Raw genomic sequence first — 14,151 nt, 5'->3', positions numbered from 1 at the left:
GCTTATACTTCAGATCTGCTACAACACTGGCATAACTACACCATTAACAGGTCATGATAGATGCCAAACACTGGCACTGCTATGAGTATTACACATCAATGAAGAGTCACAAGCATTTTCTAATTGGTTCTATGGTCATATTAGGATACAGATAAGCATATAAGTCTACATTTAGTACATTTTCTTGGATTTTGCATTGATTTCACATCAGCGTTTGAATTTGTACAGCTTTAAAAAGCCTGTCTGCTTAAGCCCCGCCTTCTTACCACCAGTACTGGCCTACACGTACCTGCATCCACATCAACCATTGGTCCAACTGCTTCCAACCATAGCCTAAAAACACCTTAAACACATTTAGCAACAACTTAGCAACCACCTGGAATAGAATAGCAACCATTGACAGTAGATGCCATAGTAACAACCAAATAACCATATAAACCAATGAGCAACGCCAACGGAACAACCTATAGTAACACCATAGCAACCACATATAACCAACTAAACACAGCAACCACCTGGGATACCATATAAACCAATGAGCAACACCAACGTAACAACCTATAGTAACACCATAGCAACCACATATAACCAGCTTAACACAACAACCACCTAGTATACAATACAGCAACCAACAACACCATCTTGAAATGCCTGGAATACCATATAACCATAGCAACCACTCTATAACAGCCTATCAGCTGCCAATGCAAAGTTCTCACAGCAATGTTCACTCTAAAATCTAGTAGAATGTTTTTTCTGGACAGTAGAGACAGTTACTCCAACAAAATCAGTATAAACTTTTTTTAATCCAATGATTTTAGTAGTTGTCTCAATACTTTTGCTCATATATTACATTTTAAAACGCAAAATTTGTTAAAATAGGGTAATAATATTATAAAAGATACAGTATATGCTTTACAGGTAGATGTAGAGCCTCCAACCTGCCTGTCTAGACTTTAAAAAGCAGCATGTAAATGTAATTTATTGTGTGATTATGTAATTAAAGCAGCAGTCTGTGAGTTTTGTGGATTTGTGGATTTGGAGCCCTCTCTGGTGAGAGTGTGTAATTGCACAGGGCGTTTAGAACAGTACAGTTAACCCTTTCAGACCTGAATTATCGCCAGTAAATAAATCCAATTACCTAAAATATTTAATATATTTTTATTCCCATTGCATTGGAAGCCTGTGTGTAATATTTTATTTATTTTATCATCCCTAATGAGTTGAAAGCATGATTTAAAAAGTATTCTAAACCAGATTAAATTTGTAAAAAAATACTAAAAATGTTAGTGCTAGTAGTACTACTGGTTTTCCAGAGCAGTGGGCAGGGCCAAGTTACTGTTTGTTTTGGTCTATTAATGATGGACAAAAGCTCTTAAAATAGTGCTACATACCACAAAACATTTAAAAATAAAGAAAATAGATGATGTTTACTGTAGTGGATGCAGGATCTGAAAGAGTTAATACAGTATAATGTGCTTTTGAGTATATTTTCTCATTTTGTTCATTTATGAACAAACTATCACACCCAACAAACAAACCTACCAGACCACTCTGTTTGTCCCCTCTTAACTATTAGCAGTAGAAATACTATTGTTTTTAATTTAATTGAGAGGAAATGTTGAGCACTGCTGCTTTAACTGTGTAAAGACACAGTTCCACAGTGATTAGAGTCCAGGCTGGTAAGGGTTAACGCGTGGTCCGGCAGTAGAGGGCTGACGCAGCACGTGCCCGGCCCAGCCGCCAGCTGGCACACTCAACCTCATCATCAAAGTGTCCATGCCTGAGTGGACCGACACCCTTCCCTCAGCCAATCAAATTACATCGATTAGTCCATTGCTTTTATTGAAGCCGCTGTGCACTTAAATCCAATAGAGTCCAGTGAGCTCTCTCTCTCTCTCTCTTTCCCTCCCTCCATCCCTCGCTCTACTCTCTATATCTTACCCTTTCGCTCTCTCTCTCTCTCTCTCTCTCTTCCTCCATCCCTCGCTCTACTCTCTATATCTTAGCTTCCTTCTCTCTCTTTTCCTCTCTCCTTTCCTTCATCTCTACACTATCCTCTCTCTATCCCTTCCTCCATCTCTGCACTCATCTCTCCCTCTATCCCTCGCTCTATTCTCTGTATCTTTCCCTTACTCCATCTCTACACTCATCTCTCCCTCTATCCCTTGCTCTACTCTCTATATCTTACCCTTCCTTCTCTCTCCCTCTATCCCTTCCTCCAATTCTACACTTATCTCTCCCTCTATCCCTCGCTCTACTCTCCATCTTTCCCTTCCTCCATCTCTACACTCATCTCTCCATCTATCCCTCGCTCTATTCTCCATCTCTCCCTCTATCCCTCGCTCTACTCTCCATCTTTCCCTTCCTCCATCTCTACACTCATCTCTCCATCTATCCCTCGCTCTATTCTCCATCTTTCCCTTCCTCCATCTCTACACTCATCTCTCCCTCTATCCCTCGCTCTACTCTCCATCTTTCCCTTCCTCCATCTCTGCACTCATCTCTCCCTCTATCCCTCGCTCTACTCTCCATCTTTCCCTTCCTCCATCTCTACACTCATTTCTCCCTCTATCCCTTGCTGTACTCTCTATCTTTCCCTTCCTCCATCTCTACACTCATCTCTCCCTCTATCCCTCGCTCTACTCTCCATATCTTACCCATCCTTCTGTCTTTCCCTTCCTCCATCTTTACACTTCTCTTCCTCCATCCCTTCTCTCTTTTCCTTTTTATCTCCTTCCATCTCTCTTCCTCTATCCCTCTTTCTACACTCTGTATCTTCCCCTTCCTTCTCTCTCTCTCTCTTTTTTCTCTCCCTCTTTCACTCCATTCTCTCTCACACTCTTCTCTCCGTCTTTGCATCTCTCTCTTTCCCTTCCTTCATTTCTATTTTTATCTCTCTATTATACTCCCTCTCTCTCCTTTTCTTCTCTTCCTCCCTATTTTCCTTCTTCATCCATAGCTATATCTTTCTCTCTCAATCCTTCCCTTTCTTGCTTCCTTATTTCTCTCTCTCTCTCTGTCTGCACTCATCTTCTCTTTTCCCCGTTCCGTTCTTCATCTCTAGTCATCTCTCTCCTTCTCTCTCTCTCTCTCTCTCTCTCTATCAGAGTCTCAGGTATCAGGGTATGAACACTGAGAGTCTGGAGAGATTTCAGCAGTGCTTCAGCTCCAGCTCAGGTTCAGGCCCAGAGCCAGAAGATCCAGAAGCCAGTCAATGACCTCCAGCCAGCATCTCCAATCACACCTGAGCCAGGTATAACCATCCAGGTAAAAGCAGAACTTAAAGGACATTATATGTCCAAATACTTATTGACACCTACGACTCAGCTACTAACTAACACAGTTTGTCTGAGCAGATAAACATGAATCTACAGCACTGGAAACCTGTGATAGAGGTTATAAATAAACTCACATTATTGGAAGCTTCCCTTAACCTTTGGGACTTGTCCTGCTAGTGTGTCTCTGTAACTCAAAGTCAAAGTGTCAAAGTGTTTTTTATTGTCATTTCAGCTATATACAGAGTACACAGTGAAACGAAACAACGTTCCTCCAGGGACCATGGTGCACATAAACACAGTGTATACAGAACAATAGTGCAACAGTACAAAAGTGCAGACAGACAATACAACACAATACAGACAAAGAATAATAAATAACAAGACAGTGTGCAAATTATGCAGTGTGCAAAAAAGTGTGCAAAAAAGACCAGTGAGGTAGTAATTACCTCTATTACACAGTGTGCAATAGAGTCCAGTGAGGTAGTAGGGTTTTTAGTGCTTTCCATTTTCTGGGGTAAGTGGGGTAAGAGTGTGTGTGCATGTACAGAAAAACCATCAGTTCAGTCTCTGCAGTTGAGGAGTCTGATGGCTTGGGGTAGAAGCTGTTGCAGAATCTGGTCGTGCTGGACCGGATGCTGCGGTACCTTCTTCCCGAAGGCAGGAGGGAGAACAGTTCGTGTGAGGGATGAGTGGGGTCATTCACAATGCTGGTTGCTTTGCGGATGCTGCGGGTGGTGTAGATGTCCGTGATGGAGGGGAGAGAGACGCCGATGATCCTCTCAGCTGTCCTCACAATACGCTGGAGGGTCTTGCGGTCAGAGACGGTGCAGGTCCCAAACCAGGCAGTGATGCAGCTGCTCAGGATGCTCTCAATGGTCCCTCTATAGAAGAGTGTGAGGATGTGTTTTTGAAGCTAGTTAGCACTTTGTTGCCAGCACAGAGTGAAAAAACAACCTTTAGCCTGAGTGCTAGTTTTAGCCTGTTTAGCCTAGCTTGTTAGCTTGCTAGCCTGTTTCAGCAATAAAGCAACGACTTTAAACGTATTTCTCGTCCATCCTTTTAATGCGTCCAGTCGGACGCTACAATATCTTTTTACTAAAAGGAAACAAAAGGACAAAACACACACACACACACACACACACACACACACAGATCCCTGCCACTTCACCATAACATGTTTTGCCAAAACTCACTTTATTGGAAGCTTCCCTTAACCTTTGGGACTGTAAGTGTGCCGCTGCGACTCCAAACGTTTTTTAAGATTTGACGTTGTGTTTTTAAAGCTAGTTAGCACTTTAGAGTAAACAACCAAACTATAGCCCGAGTGCTAGTTTTAGCTTGTTAGCCTGTTAGCTTGTTTGCTTTCTAGCCTGTTGTTATTTTCTTGTGGTTTATGCCGACAGTTCCAGCTATAAAGCAACGACTATAAATGTCTTTCTTGACCATCCTTTCAACACGTCCAGCCAGACGCTACAATATATTTTTACTAAGGAAAATGACAAAAAACTTGGGTAAATAACTTGTTATTGAAAGAAATGGTCAAATTTAAGCTCGCGTTCAGTAAAACTGAGCCGGATCCTCTTTTAGAGGCTGTACGTGTGATATACAGTAAGTACGTAAAGACGTGTGACGTGGCCAGAAGAAGAACTCCTGCGAAAAGTGCCCAGACACCCCAGTTTTTAGAATGAATATATAATAATATATTAGGCTTACCAGGGATGGTGGTTTCAGCACACTGGTACCATTAAACACTATATTTTATCCATATTCTTCATATCCCATTCAGAAATGCTTTTGCTTTCAGTTTAGAAACAAAATAATACGGACTGCCTCTTGCGCCCCCTACTGGTCTTTAAAGTATTTGATCTTTACTGTTTCTAATGTAAACTCTTTGCACTGATTTAACCCTTCTAAAGCTCATACATTAGTTTACAGGTCGTCTCATCAGACCGAACCAGACCTGGCTGTGGTCTGATTGATGCCGCGCCGCATCCACCAGCTTCATTAGCGCGGATTCCTGAAGAGCGGCGGCGGTTGAAGATTTTAATTACGGCGGGCAGGAAGCCTGTGTGCTGGAGAGCTTTTTTATGGCTGATATGAATAAGCTGGGAGGGAAGTGAGGCCCCGCGGCCGCTCTCTTTTTCTTCTGGAATGAAAGAGGGAAGCGAGCTTGCTCTCCTCATTCACAAGGCCCGGCTCTGTTCCGCGGGCGAGGAGCGCTAATTAAAAAGTGCTAACGGCTAGCGCGGCGGAGGGGAGAGAGGGGTGGAAAAACAAACCCCCTTTGGGATGGAGGAGGCTTAATCAAGGCCTCGGGTCTCTCTCTCTCTCTCACCGGTACACACTCACACACATATACACACACACACGGTCCTGTATTTGTACAATGTCAGGACTGTAGTCATTCATACATACATAGTATATATGCCATATGTATTATACAGCTCTAAAAATGTTAAGAGAGCACTTCAGTTTCTGAATCAGTTTCTCTGATTTTGCTATTTATAGATTTATGTTGTTTTATTCTATAAACTACAGACAACATTTCTCCCCAATTCCAAACAAAAAATATTTTAGTCATTTAGAGCATTTATTTACAGAAAATGAGAAATGTCTGAAATAAAAAAAAGGATGCAGAGCTTTCAGAGCTCAACAAGTTCATATTCATAAAGTTTTAATAGTTCAGAAATCAATATTTGGTGGAATAACCCTGTTTTTAATCACAGTTTTTTTCATGCATCTTGGCATCATGTTCTCCTCCACCAGTCTTACACACTGCTTTTGGATAACTTTATGCTAATCACTCCTGGTGCAGAAATTCAAGCAGCTCAGTTTGGTTTGATGGCTTGTGATCATCCATCTGTCTCAGAGGTTTTCAATTTGGTAAAATTTGGTTAAAGGAACTGATAGTTTTTAAGTGGTCTCTTATATTTTCCAGAGCTGTATATATAAGGCCTTTTCGCAATGTGTCTCATATGCATTACATATATGCATGTAATTATACATAATAATACTGTATCCTATATGCATTATATATATATGTATATAAACGTAAGTGTCTATGTTCAGTAATAATAATTATGTATGCATCACACATAAGCAAATGCCTATATTTCATTAAATACATACTATACCAACATTTATTTTTCCTATATATATCCCATAAGTATTATATTAATGCAGGTACATACATGTAATAATAACCTCTGATTCATATTATATATACTGTATAAAAAAGCAGCTATAACTTATCCCATGTGCATACATGTGCATATATGTATATATGGAATGTATTATATATGTATATGTAAATATATACATGTAATAATTATGCATTCTATATACAGTATCTTATCTATATAAGGATGGAAGTACCTATATATATATAATTACAGCCAGTATCTCATATGTGTTACATAGTATATACTGAATGAAAGTACAATATGTTTAATATACTATACGTCTATTCTTTAAGTACATCCTATATGTAATTTATACCATATGCAATTTTTATATGTAAGTATATAAATGTAATAACAATATAAAATTCTCCCTATATATATATATATATATATATATATATATATATATATATATATATATATATATATATATATATATATATATAACATATATGGATGGATACACCTACTTATAATAATACCCTGTATCTCCTATATATGATCCTATATGTACTATATATACACTGTATGTAAGTATCTATATGTAAAATAATACTTAGTAATATTAATAATACATTAATAATTAATAATTAATAATACACTGCCGCCCATTTTTGTCCCGTAAACTTATGAAAACCTGTACACACTCACACACACACACACACACACACACTCTCAAACACACACACTCACACAATGACCCGAGGCCTCTGGCCATGTATTGATCTTTGGGGTGGGTTTACAGGCCGAGGTTTGGGTTCGACTTCTGCCGCTAAGCTGGAGGGCCACACACCTGTGTGTGTGTGTGTGTGTGTGTGTGTGTGTGTGTAGCACAGCTAAGCCCAGATTAAGCTAAAGTTACCCGTCTCTCTCCCTTCTTGCCATGTCATTCAAACCCCCCGATAGCCCGGCGACCACGCGGCCGCACAAAAGTCTCCTTTCCACTGCCCTCATCAGCGCCATTAGCTCGCATACATCAAACACTGAGGATTATGGGATTGCCAGGGGTCCCCGAGGGGGGAAGGAGGACAAAATGGATTCTTCCGGGGACTCCCTTCGGGCCGCAGGGCCTTTTCCTCAGAAGATTACGCTACAATTTGTTTTCCCCCTCTGTTTTTTTTTCCTCCGCCATTTTGCCGCGCGCTCGCTCTCTCGGCGGCGGCCACACTGTAATCCCGGCCGTGCGGCAGATTACACCAGGCTTTGTCAACATGGATAATACCTAACAGCCAGGGAATCGGCAAGTTCTCAAAGCACTTAACACGTTAAGAGGGAGCTAACGGCAGACCAAGTGTGTGTGTGTGTGTGTGTGCTAGCACACTGACACATACAGTACCAGAAAAAAAGTTTGGACTAGGGGTGGGCGATATGGCTCTAAAATAATATCACGATATTTCAGGGTATTTTTTACGATAACGATATACTTGCCGATATAGGAAAACAGAAAAATAATTAATTAATTTCAGGAATATAGTATAATAGTATAACAGTATAACCATAATGTGGCAAAATAAATAATATAGCATAAAATAATAAAATGCAGCAAATAATATTGCAGAATATTTAGTGCATATTTAGATTCAAAGTTTGAGCGCTAGGTGTCGCTATCACATAAGCCCAAATCTTCCTTCTTTGCTTCCTTCATTATGCAGACATTTGGGCTTTTTTGAAAATACAGGGGTGGCGGGGTGCGTTTTCTTTTGGCTACTTTCAAAAATTACAGCAGCCGGCAAAAAACTAAAAAAGTCACAAAAACATTTTAAATGATGGAAGTGGCACTCATCAGGCCTGCCCCAGGAAAGTAGGAGCAAGAGTTTTCTCTGTAGCACAGGATAAGTTAATCAGTTTATCACTTATCAGCCTCAGAAACTGCTTAAAGTTAACATCACCCCAGATAAGAGCACCTAAACGCACCTAAAGTCCTGCTGGAAAATGAAATCCGCATCTTCATAAAAGTTAGTTGTCAGTAGCAGAGGGAAGCATGAAGTGCTGTAAGATTTTGCAGGAGATGTGCAATATGTCTCTCCAAACCATCACTGATTGGTGGAAACGTCACACTAGACCTCGAGCAGTTTGGACTGTGTGTCTCTCCACTCTTCCTCCAGACTCTGCTCCCTTGATTTACAAATGAAATGTAAAATTTACTGATGATCAGTGATGGTTTGGAGAGATATGTCATCTGCTGGTGTTGATCCACTGTGTTTTATTATCAAGTCTAAAGTCAGTGCAGTTTTATTTTCCCACAAAATCTTACAGCACTTCATGCTTCCCTCTGCTACTGACAACTTTTATAGAGATGTGGATTTCATTTTCCAGCAGGACTTGGCACACTGCCCACACTGCTAAAAGTACCAATTGGTCTTATATAATATTCAAATTTTCTGAGACACTGATTTTTGGGTTTTTTATTGGCTGTAAGCCATAATCATTAACAATAAAATAAATAAATTTTTAATGATATTCAAAATTTTTAAGATGCACCTGTATTCTAACCTGTGTATCCGTATATATGTTGCGATGCGCTGCTTTGAGCCGCTAATCCACGTGCTAATTATAGTCGGCGTGTGAACTGCTCTTACCACGTTTAAAACCAAAAGACCCGTCAAATCCACTAACACACACTTACAAATAAGAACACACTCTCTCTCTCTCACACACACACACACAAAGAGCACGGCTATTTTCTATCATCAACAAAAAGCTGGAGAAGAGAAAGAAGTGAGGGTTAAAACGCACTTCAGGGATTATCCGGCTAGTGTTTCAGATTAGTCATCCAGCCAGGAGCCCGCAGGCCGGAGCTGAGGGGCTCAGCAGCCCGGGGCCGATTCCATTTCAGATTTAAACGTTCTTTAAGCCCTCACTGTTTTAACAGGCTGTGACGGCCTGATATACAGAGCGCAGTGTCACACTGCAGACAAACAGAATAATGACTACATACTCTATACACTCTACACACTAAATATTAAAGATTTACTAAAACCTAAACTACATTTTTTCCATTAATAGCAGAAATGTGTTCCTTTGAAGTCCTGCTTAAAATGTTCATAAACATTTTCTAATCTTTAAAAAATGCTTGCTTTTATGTTGATAATTTCCATCTCTTTAGCACCCTCTCAGGTTCAACTGTGCTGCTATAGGCGTAGATTATGTTTCCATGTACTCTGTACTACTGTTAACCATCTGCGTCTCATCGCTATCAGAGACATACTGCTGCACAGCCCAATTAGCTCTCCCTGCTGCCCTGCCTCTAAACCCATACATCACCCAGTGCCCCTCCCAAACTACCCCTCCAGTTTTTTTTTTTTCAGACTCCACCAGCATCAAAGCGCTAACGCTCGGAGGAAAGCGCAGCGACTCGGTTCTAATACATCAGCTCACAGATGTAGCCTTGTGCTGATCCACATCACCCTAGAAGGGATGAGGGGAAAGAGCACCATCTACTGTACCCACCCAGAGAGAGCATGGCCAATTGTGCTCTCTTAGGGCTCCAGCAGCTGATGGCAAGCTGCATGACCAGGAATCAAACCAGCGATCTCCTTATCATAGTGGATCACTCGGAGCCCAGCATTTTTTCAAATTTGAGCTGAGGGTGGAGGCAGCAAAAATCAGGGGGGTTTAGTAACCCTAAAATAAATTAAACTAAATACTTATGGATGTATGTACACAAAATAAAGTATTGCAGTGCTATTCAGAAGGAAGATAAAAAAGTTAATAATAAATTATTAAATATATAGAGTGATATGGGAAACTCTTGGTTGCATTTATTGAGCTACACATACAGAAGGACTGTATAAGGTCTCAGCATACAGTGAGTTGTAGAGGTTCTTAATGGAGTGATGCAGTTCCTGCTGTAGATTTTGGGGTAGGGATGTTGGGAGTGTCCCACACAGTGTCCAATAGCATCCCACACGTTGGGTGATGTATGGGTTTAGGGGCGGGGCAGAAGGGAGAGCTGATTGGGCTGAGCAGTGTTCCTCTGATAGCGGTGACAGGAATCAGCTTATAGTAGATTTGTGAGTGTGGTGATGGAACAGTTACGTAGGTACTTAAAATGTTTATAAGGTTGGGAGATCGCCAGTTTGAATCCCGTTCATGCAGCTTGCCATCAGCTGCCAGAGCCCTGAGAGAGCACAGTTGGCCTTGCTCTCTCTGGGTGGGTACAGTAGATGACACTCTTTCATCCCCTCATCACTTCTAGGGTGATGTGGATTAGCACAAGGCTGCATCTGTGAGCTGATGTATCAGAACCACTTTGCTTCGCTTTCCTCCGAGAGTTAGCGCTGTGATGCTAAAGAGGCGGAGTCTGACTTCACATGTATCGGAGGAGGCGTGTGCTAGTCTTCCTGGTGTGTTGGGGCATCACTAGTGATAGGGGGAGTCCTAATGAGTGGGTTGGGTAATTGACCTTGTAAAAATTGGGGAGAAAATGGGGAAAAAATAAAAAAAATAAAATTATATATATAAATTTATTTTCACACATCTCATTATGAAATGATTCTTCTATGGTTCTTAATGAGAAAAAAAATATTATTTCGGCTCATTGTTTTCAAGAACGCAAAAGAAGAAGAGAAAAGCAAAAGAGCAAAAAACAGCTTTCAACCCTTTACTCTCTTTCTCTCTTTATCTCTCTCTCTCTCTCTCTTTCTCTCCCTCTGTAGGGAGAATGTGAGATGACCTTAGCATGAATAAAGTCAGAGAGGATTAAGAGTGGTGGGGGATGGGGGAGGGGGGCAACAACAGGTTCTACAGAAGGTGGATGGGGGTGGAAGAAGGGGTAACAGATGCTGTCTTTGTGGGATGTGGTTGGAGGGTAGGAATCATTTCTACCTTAGAGACAGCCAATAAGTAACTCTGTGTGTGTGTGTGTGTGTGTGTGTGCGTACAGTGGGCATCATGAAGGATAAGATGACAATCAAATGAACATCCAGCGTTATTGTGTTATCCTCAGATGCCTTCACAGTAAAGGGTATTCAGCAGCACAGCGAGTCCATCAATGCTCTCAGTGTAGCACTTAAAAATGATGAGTTTCGTTGATTTTACCAGATTGAAAACCTCTGCAATATAATCAAGAGGAAGATGGATGATCACAAGCCATCAAACCAAACTAAATTGCTTGAATTTCTGCATCAGGAGTGATTAGCATAAAGTTATCCAAAAGCAGTGTGTAGGACTGGTGTAGGAGAACATCCCAAGATGCATGAAAACTGTGATTAAAATACCAAATCAAATACTGATTTCTGAACACTTGAACTTGAACCCACCCAAGATGGCGGCGCGTTAACACGCAGCGGCCGCTCCGGGTCCGTTAAATGGTGCTTTTGTGTTACTATTTGTCATTTTTTTTCGTTTATTTCCTGCAAATATGTGCAACGGAACACCCGTGCACATGTTCTACCACCGCCAGACCCTGCTACAGTGGAGAAACCAGCCAGAAAACACGCTACCGGACGAGGTTCTGCAGACGCTACTTGAGCTTAGCCTGCTAAGAGACCCAGGCCGCCAGCCTGCGGTGTTTCCTGTAGCCGGAGCCCAGCGGAAGTGCCATCGCAAGCAGTGCAAGCGTAAGCGGAAGCGCGGAAAGAGAGCCGGGAGGCTAGTCCTAGCTGGCCGGCTATACCATCGCTCTTTCTGGCAAACGTCTGTTCCCTTGACAATAAACTGGACTACATCCGACTCCAGCGAACTACCCAGCGTGAGTTCAGAGACTGCTGTGTTTTGGTTTTTGTGGAACCGTGGCTGAACGACAACATTCCGGACAGCGCCATTCAGCTAGCCGGGCTAACCACGTTCAGAGCGGATAGGAGCGCGGCTCTATCCGGGAAGACCCGCGGTGGAGGCGTGTGTGTTTACATCAACACGGAATGGTGTAACAACGCTGTGACTGTCGCCAAACACTGCTCTCCGCTGATGGAGTTCCTGATAGTCAAGTGCAGACCTTTTTATTTAGTACGGGAGTTCTCCGCCGTGCTAATAGCTGCTGTCTACATCCCACCCAGCGCTAGCATTGGTGCTAATGCTAAAGAGGCTCTGTGTGAACTCGGACTATCAGCGATCTGCAGAAAAAACACCCAGACGGACTGTTTATTATCGCCGGAGATTTCAACCACGCAAATCTCAAGTCAGTGCTCCCTAAATTCCATCAACATGTGGACTTTGCAACGAGAGGAGCGAGCGCGCTGGATCTTGTTTACACAAACATCCCCAGCGCGTACCGGGCGGAGCCCCGCCCCCACCTCGCTTTCTCGGACCACATGTGTGTGTGGCTGACTCCAATATACACCCCACTCATCAGACGCTCCAGACCAGTTCAGAAGCAGGTGAAAACCTGGCCGGCAGGCTCCATCTCTGCCCTTCAGGACTGTTTTGAGTGCACTGCATGGGACATGTTTAGGGAGGCTGCTACTGAAGGCGATTCTGTTGATTTGGAGGAGTATGCAGCATCAGTCACTGGCTACATCAGCAAGTGTATTGATGATGTCACTGTCTCCAAGACCATCACCACACGCCCAAACCAGAAGCCTTGGATGACTGCTGAGGTACGTGCGCTGCTGAGGACCCGCGACTCCGCCTTCAGAGTGGGTGACAAGGTGGCCCTGAGGAAAGCGAGAGCCGACCTGTCAAGAGCTATCAGAGAGGCAAAGCGCGCACATGCCCAGAGAATCCACAGCCACTTCAAGGACACGGGTGACGCACGGCGCATGTGGCAGGGCATCCAGGCAATCACCAACTACAGGACAATGCCACCGTTCTGTGAACGTGATGCCTCTCTCCCTGATGCCCTGAACAATTTTTATGCACGGTTTGAGGCACAAAACAACACGATGGTGAGAAAGACCATGCCCAAGCCGGACGAGCAGGTGTTGTGCCTGACTGCAGTGGACATGAGGAACACTCTGCGCAGAGTCAACCCACGGAAAGCTGCAGGACCAGACAACATCCCCGGCAGAGTGCTCAGGGAGTGCGCAGACCAGCTGACAGATGTTCTCACGGACATCTTCAACATCTCCCTGTGCAGCGCCACTGTCCCAACGTGCCTCAAGTCCACCACCATCGTTCCCGTGCCAAAGAAGTCCACAGTGTCCTGCCTCAATGACTACCGTCCCGTTGCACTTAGGGACCATTGAGAGCATCCTGAGCAGCTGCATCACTGCCTGGTTTGGGACCTGCACCGTCTCTGACCGCAAGACCCTCCAGCGTATTGTGAGGACAGCTGAGAGGATCATCAGCGTCTCTCTCCCCTCCATCACGGTCATTTACACCACCCGCAGCATCCACAAAGCAACCAGCATTGTGAATGACCCCACCCATCCTTCACACAAACTGTTCTCCCTCCTGCCTTCGGGAAGAAGGTACCGCAGCATCCGGTCCAGCACGACCAGATTCTGCAACAGCTTCTACCCCCAAGCCATCAGACTCCTCAACTGCAGAGACTGAACTGATGGTTTTTCTGTACATGCACACACACTCTTACCCCACTTACCCCAGAAAATGGAAAGCACTAAAAACCCTACTACCACACTGGACTCTATTGCACACTGTGTAATAGAGGTAATTACTACCTCACTGGTCTTTTTTGCACACTGCATAATTTGCACACTGTCTTGTTATTTATTATTCTTTGTCTGTATTGTGTTGTATTGTCTGTCTGCACTTTTGTACTGCTGCACTATTGTTCTGTCTACACTGTG

This window comes from Astyanax mexicanus, chromosome 21 (genome assembly GCF_023375975.1).
Source record: "Astyanax mexicanus isolate ESR-SI-001 chromosome 21, AstMex3_surface, whole genome shotgun sequence".
NCBI lineage: Eukaryota > Metazoa > Chordata > Actinopteri > Characiformes > Acestrorhamphidae > Astyanax > Astyanax mexicanus.
Note: the sequence above shows the minus strand (reverse complement) of the source record.